Source organism: Globicephala melas, chromosome X (genome assembly GCF_963455315.2).
Source record: "Globicephala melas chromosome X, mGloMel1.2, whole genome shotgun sequence".
In the NCBI taxonomy this organism is placed as follows: domain Eukaryota; kingdom Metazoa; phylum Chordata; class Mammalia; order Artiodactyla; family Delphinidae; genus Globicephala; species Globicephala melas.
The window spans coordinates 40,482,315-40,488,073 of NC_083335.1; the positions used below are offsets into that span (position 1 = coordinate 40,482,315).

General features: G+C 41.3%; 1 pseudogene; it reads right to left on the reverse strand.

The window, feature by feature from the left end:
- Window positions 1–1,733: 1,733 nt before the first annotated feature.
- Window positions 1,734–4,005, reverse strand: LOC115849857 (AFG1-like ATPase pseudogene; annotated as a pseudogene).
- Window positions 4,006–5,759: the final 1,754 nt, after the last annotated feature.

Below are 5,759 nucleotides of genomic sequence, written 5' to 3' on the forward strand. Positions count from 1 at the left end.
AGCTTCTGGTGGCTCCTGGCTTCCCTTGGTTTGTGCCAGCATAACTCCAGTCTCTGCCTCTGTCTTCACATGGCCTTCTTCCCTCGGTGTGTGAAATCTCCCTCCTTTCTTTTATAAGGACATTAGTCATTGGGTTTAGGGACCATCCTAAATCCAATCATCTCTTGAGATCTTTAACTTAATTATATCTGCAAAGACCCTATTTCCAACTAAGGTATGGGGGTGTTATGATTTCGAAATATTGGGGGCACCCAATTCAACCCACTACAGTGAGATAAGTTATAAAATTAAGTGTAAGATGAGATCTTATGATTTGTATGTAAATATATAAATGTATGCATACATGTATAAATATATAATACCTGCATAAGTATAATTCTGGAGGAATATAATGCAGATGAAAACATTAGAAGGGCTTTTTTTAAATAAAATATTTATTAATTTATTTAAAATAACAATGATAAAACCATTATATCAACCTATAAAATTAACAGAAATAACATTTTTATGAAAATAATTATACTTCTAAAATGAAAATAGTAAGAAGAGTAGCATTGTTTTATACTTTGGGCAAATCTCTTTAATGTCTGGCATAATAGGAGATAGTGGAATTCTCATACCTGCTTCTACAGTCAGACTATTGTTATATGTTGCTTTGGTTGAGTCATATAAGAAAATCTAGCCTCACACAAATATGTAGCTGGAAAAGGGGAAAGTATTTTAACAGCCTTGTTAAATAGTTGTGGATTTTCTTCTTTGCTGCTACATGAAAACTCAGCAAGAACTTCCTTCCAAAGAGTTCACTATGGAAAGAGGGGGAAAAGAGTAACTTTACAGTGGAGACAAACACTACCTCAGACAAGTGTGATCAAGGTTAACATCAACAGTGTTAAGTCACATTGATCATATGTGCCCTTGATATGATCTGATGAAAAGAGCACTTGACCTCTGTGGTCTTCCTCCCAAAGCCCACAATTCCAGTCAAATCATGAGAAAAACATCAGACAAATCCCATTCGAGGGACAGTCTACAAAATAACTGACGAGTATTCCCCAAAACTGTCAGGGTCATCAAAAAGAAGGAAAGTCTGAGAAAGTGTCACAACTAAGAGGAATCTAAGGAGGCATGATGACTAAAGGTAATGTGGTATCCTGGATGGGATCTCTCTCACATAGCTCTTCAAATGTGCAGTCGGCAACGGTTCCACAGGCTTTATTCAGCCGCAGCTCTCTGCCTTGCACTTTTAGAATCCTTGGTCTAGTTAAATCACTTTGTTTCTGAGCCAGCTCATCAAACAACTTATCCATGACAGCCTCCACATTAGCTTCACTTGTGAGATAGTAGAGTTCTCCTGCAGCAGGAAGTTCCCTTTTCCGATAATCTATCCCAGAATCTAGCTGGACCATATTACAGTATTCCAGAAAGAAATACAGCATTGCCCACATACATGCATTCCTCTCTCTCATTGCCTCAGAGACCTTCAGGACAGCTATGAATGATACAAAGTTAGCTCTTTGGGGTCCATTTTAATAGAGAACATCTGGTGGCCTGTTGGATGTTGCCACAACAACGACCCCATTTTTTTTTTTCGGTACACGGGCCTCTCACCGTTGTGGCCTCGCCCGTTGCGGAGCACAGGCTCCGGATGCGCAGGCTCAGCGGCCATGGCTCACAGGCCCAGCCGCTCCACGGCATGTGGGATCTTCCTGGACTGGGGCACGAACCCGTGTCCCCTACATCGGCAGGTGGACTCTCAACCACTGCGCCACCAGGGAAGCCCGACGACCCCCATTTTTGAACAGATTTTCAAAAAGCTGTTTCAGAATCATGGCATCAGCAATGTCAGTGACCTGAAATTCATCAAAGCATAAGAGACATGCTTCTTCACTGATTTCTTCAGCTATAGGAGCTATTGGATCGTATGATTTAGCCATGAGTCCTGGTTTCCTTTATGGCAAACTCTGTTTAAAGCGGTGTATTCTTTTGTGAGCATCTAGCATGAAACCATGAAAATGAACCCGTTTTTTCCTCTTCGTTTCCACATAAGCATAAAACACGTCCATCATCATTGTTTTCCCTGTACCTTAGAAAGAAAAGGCCTTCTGCCTCTATACTGTATCCTTTAAGGTCCTCATGTAATTCCCACAAACACTGTATGACTCTTCTGTGATGTTCATCGTCCTTTAGCTCACGAGCTTTGATCAGAAAGTCACAGAGGTCCAGTGGTCCATGACAAACAGCTAAAGCTTTTGAATAAACCTCTGTAGCAGCAGTTGGAGACATACTCTCGGGGGTCTGAACTGTATAGGCTTTACAAAAGGGGTTTCCAGGGGCGGTGACCGAAGGGGCGAGAGCAGCAGCCCAAGCCCTGCACCCAACACATCTTCCTCTCAGCCGGCTCGGCGCTAAGCGCCTAGAAGGGCTTTTCTTCAGATGGTGGGCTTTGAGGTATTATTATTTCCCTTTGTATGTTATCTATTTTTAACTGTAATAAATTCCCATTGCCCTTGAAATTATACAAAATATTAAAAAGGCTGGAGAAACATAAACATTTTCTGCTCCAAGCACAGGGAAGTTATCCACTTTAGTAGGGGAACATCCCTGAGGCACAGGAAGGGAGACAGAATGTTGCAGGAGCCCCTTCCACAATATAACAGGACACAGGTCTCCAAATTCCAAACCACACTGATTAAGATCTGTTGTTTAAACTTTTGCCCAGCTAACTGAGAAAAAACCATGGGACGTTAGTTTTATTTCGCTGTGCCCTGATGAACAGTAATGTTGAGGGTCTTATCAGATGAGAAGCACTAGTGTGCACTAGTTAGGTGTGGGGCTCAGCTGCCACGCAGAACTGGTTCATATCTTAATCTTGTGACTGGCTAGCACTGCCATCACTGTGCCTCAGTTCCCTGATGGTTACAGTTCAGAAACAGTAGCTTCTCCTCACAGGACGTGGTGGGAATTAAATGACCAAGTATAGGTTTAGCACTTACAACACTGTAGGGCCAGAGGAAGTCAGTAATAATATTAACCATTCTTATTATTATCATACCTAAATTGACCATTAGTGCTTAAGGCCATTTTATTATTATGTGGGCTTATACTGATTGGCTTGAATTGACCTCCATAATATGATGTTTGTAGAAAAAAAGCAGTTTACAAAACCGTATGTAGGGTATCATCTCATTGCTCATCTTAAAAATGCAGGTTATATTTGCATAACAAAATTTCTGAAAACAAATATACACTCACCTCTTAAGAGTACTTATCCATGAATAGTAGACACCAAGGTTTTCTAATGATTTTTGCTCTTTTTATCTCTTCTTGAGATCCCCAAAGTAATATGGGATTATAGATAGTTTAAGAGAAAGGGACATTTGACTAAATGGGATCACAGATCATTATGGAACAATACTTAATTATCTATTTAACCAAAGTGACAATAAAAGAATTTAAAAGCAAATACAGCAGGTTACATAGTTGTGAGCAAAACGTAGCTATTTTAATACTGAGAAGACTGTTTTCTTATGTAATTAAAGACATGATAAACACAACATGAAGCACAGGAAATTATTTTGGAAAGAGAAAAACTATCACCTTTCTAGGCAGATTATTTAAAAGGTACAGAAAAACCTTTCCCAATCTCTTATCAAGAGCAGACCTACAGTCAAAGAAACCCTGTCTTCATAGCAGATGAAAGAAAATTAAGTTTTATTTTAACATAAATATACTATTGATATTAAAGCTTATTATTTAAACATTTATGGAAGATTGGCTCAAGATGGGGGAGTAGAAGGATATGTGTTCACCCCTTCTTGCCAGAGTACTGGAATCACAACTATCTTCTGAATAACCATTGAGAGGAAGACGCTGGAACCCACAAATAAAGATACCCCACATCCAAAGACAAAGGAGAAGCCACAATGAGATGGTAGGAGAGGCACAATCATGAAAAAATCAAATCCCATAATTGCTGGGTGGGCGACTCACAAACTGGAGAACCATTATACTACAGAAGTTCTCCCACTGGAGTGAAGGTTCTGAGCCACGTGTCAGGCTTCCCAACCTGGGGGCTCGGCAACAGGAGAAGGAATCCCCAGAGAACCGGACTTTGAAGGCCAGCAGGATGTGATTGCAGGACTTCCACAGGACTGGGGGAAACAAGAGACTCCACTCTTGGAGGGCACACACAAAGTCTCATGCGCACCAGGACCCAGGGGAAAGGAGCAGTGACCCCACAGGAGACTGAACCAAACCTACCTGCTAGTGTTGGAGGGTCTCCTGCAGAGGTGGGGGGTGGCTTTGGCTCATCATGGGGGCAAGGACACTGGCAGCACCAGTTCTGGGAAGTACTCTTTGGTGTGAACCCTCCCGGAGGCCCCCATTAGCCCCACCAAACAGCTTGCAGGCTCCAGTGCGGGGGTTGCCTCAGGCCAAACACCAACATGGAGGGAACACACCCCTCCCATCAGCAGACAAGTGGATTAGTTTTACTGAGCATGCCCTGCCTACCCACCACCAGTTCCACTCATCAGAAAGCTTGCACAAGCCTCTTAGATAGCCTCATCCACCAGAGGGCAGACAGAAGAAGCAAGAAGTACTACAATCCTGCAGCCTGCAGAATGAAAACCACAACCACAGAAAGTTAGACAAAATGATTATGTCCTAGATGAAGGAACAAGATAAAACCCCAGAAAAAGAACTAAATGAAGTGGAGATAGGAAACCTTCAAGAAAAAGAATTCAGAATGGTGAAAGTGAAGGTGATCCAGGATCTTGGAAAAAGAATGGAGGCAAGGATGGAGAAGATGCAAGAAATGTTTGAAAAAGACCTAGAAGAACTAAAGAACAAACAGAGATGAACAATACAATAACTGAAATTAAAAATACACTAGAAGGAATTAATAATAGAATAACTGAGGCAGAAGAACGGATAAGTAACCTGGAAGACAGAATGGTGAAAATCACAGCCGTGGAACAGAATAAAGAAAAAAGAAATGAAGACAGCCTAAGAGACCTCTGGGACAACATTAAACACATCAACATGCGCGTTACAGGGGTCACAGAAAGAGGAGAGAGAAAGGACCCAAGAAAATATTTGAAGAGATAATAGCTGAAAAATTCCCTAACATGTGAAAGGAAACAGTCAACCAAGTCCTGGAAGCGTAGAGTTCCAGGCAGGAAAAACCCAAGGAGGAACATGCCGAGACACATAGTGATCAAACTGACAAAAATTAAAGACAAAGAAACAATACTAAAAGCAACAAGGGAAAAATGACAAATAACATACAAGGGAACTCCCATAAGGTTATCAGCTGATCTCTCAGCAGAAACTCTGAAAGCCAGAAGGGAATGGCACAATATGTTTAAAGTGATGAAAGGGAAGAACCTATAGCCAAGATACTCTACGCAGAACCTATAGCCAAGATACTCTAATTCAGATTTAATGGAGAAACCACAAGCTTTACAGACAAGCGAAAGCAAAGAGAATTCAGCACCACCAGACCAGCTTTGCAAAAAATGCTAAAGGAACTCCTCTAGGTGGGAAAGAGACTAGCAACTTAAAACAACCCTGTACATATATAGACAGCTATATCAAAACTTCATGCGAACAGCAAACCCAAAAACTACAATAGATACACACACAAAAAAGAAAAAGTAACCCAAACACAACACTAAAGATGGTCAGCAAATCACAAGGGAAGAGACCAAAGAGGAAGGGAAGAAAAAAGACCTACAAAAACAAACCCGAAACAATTA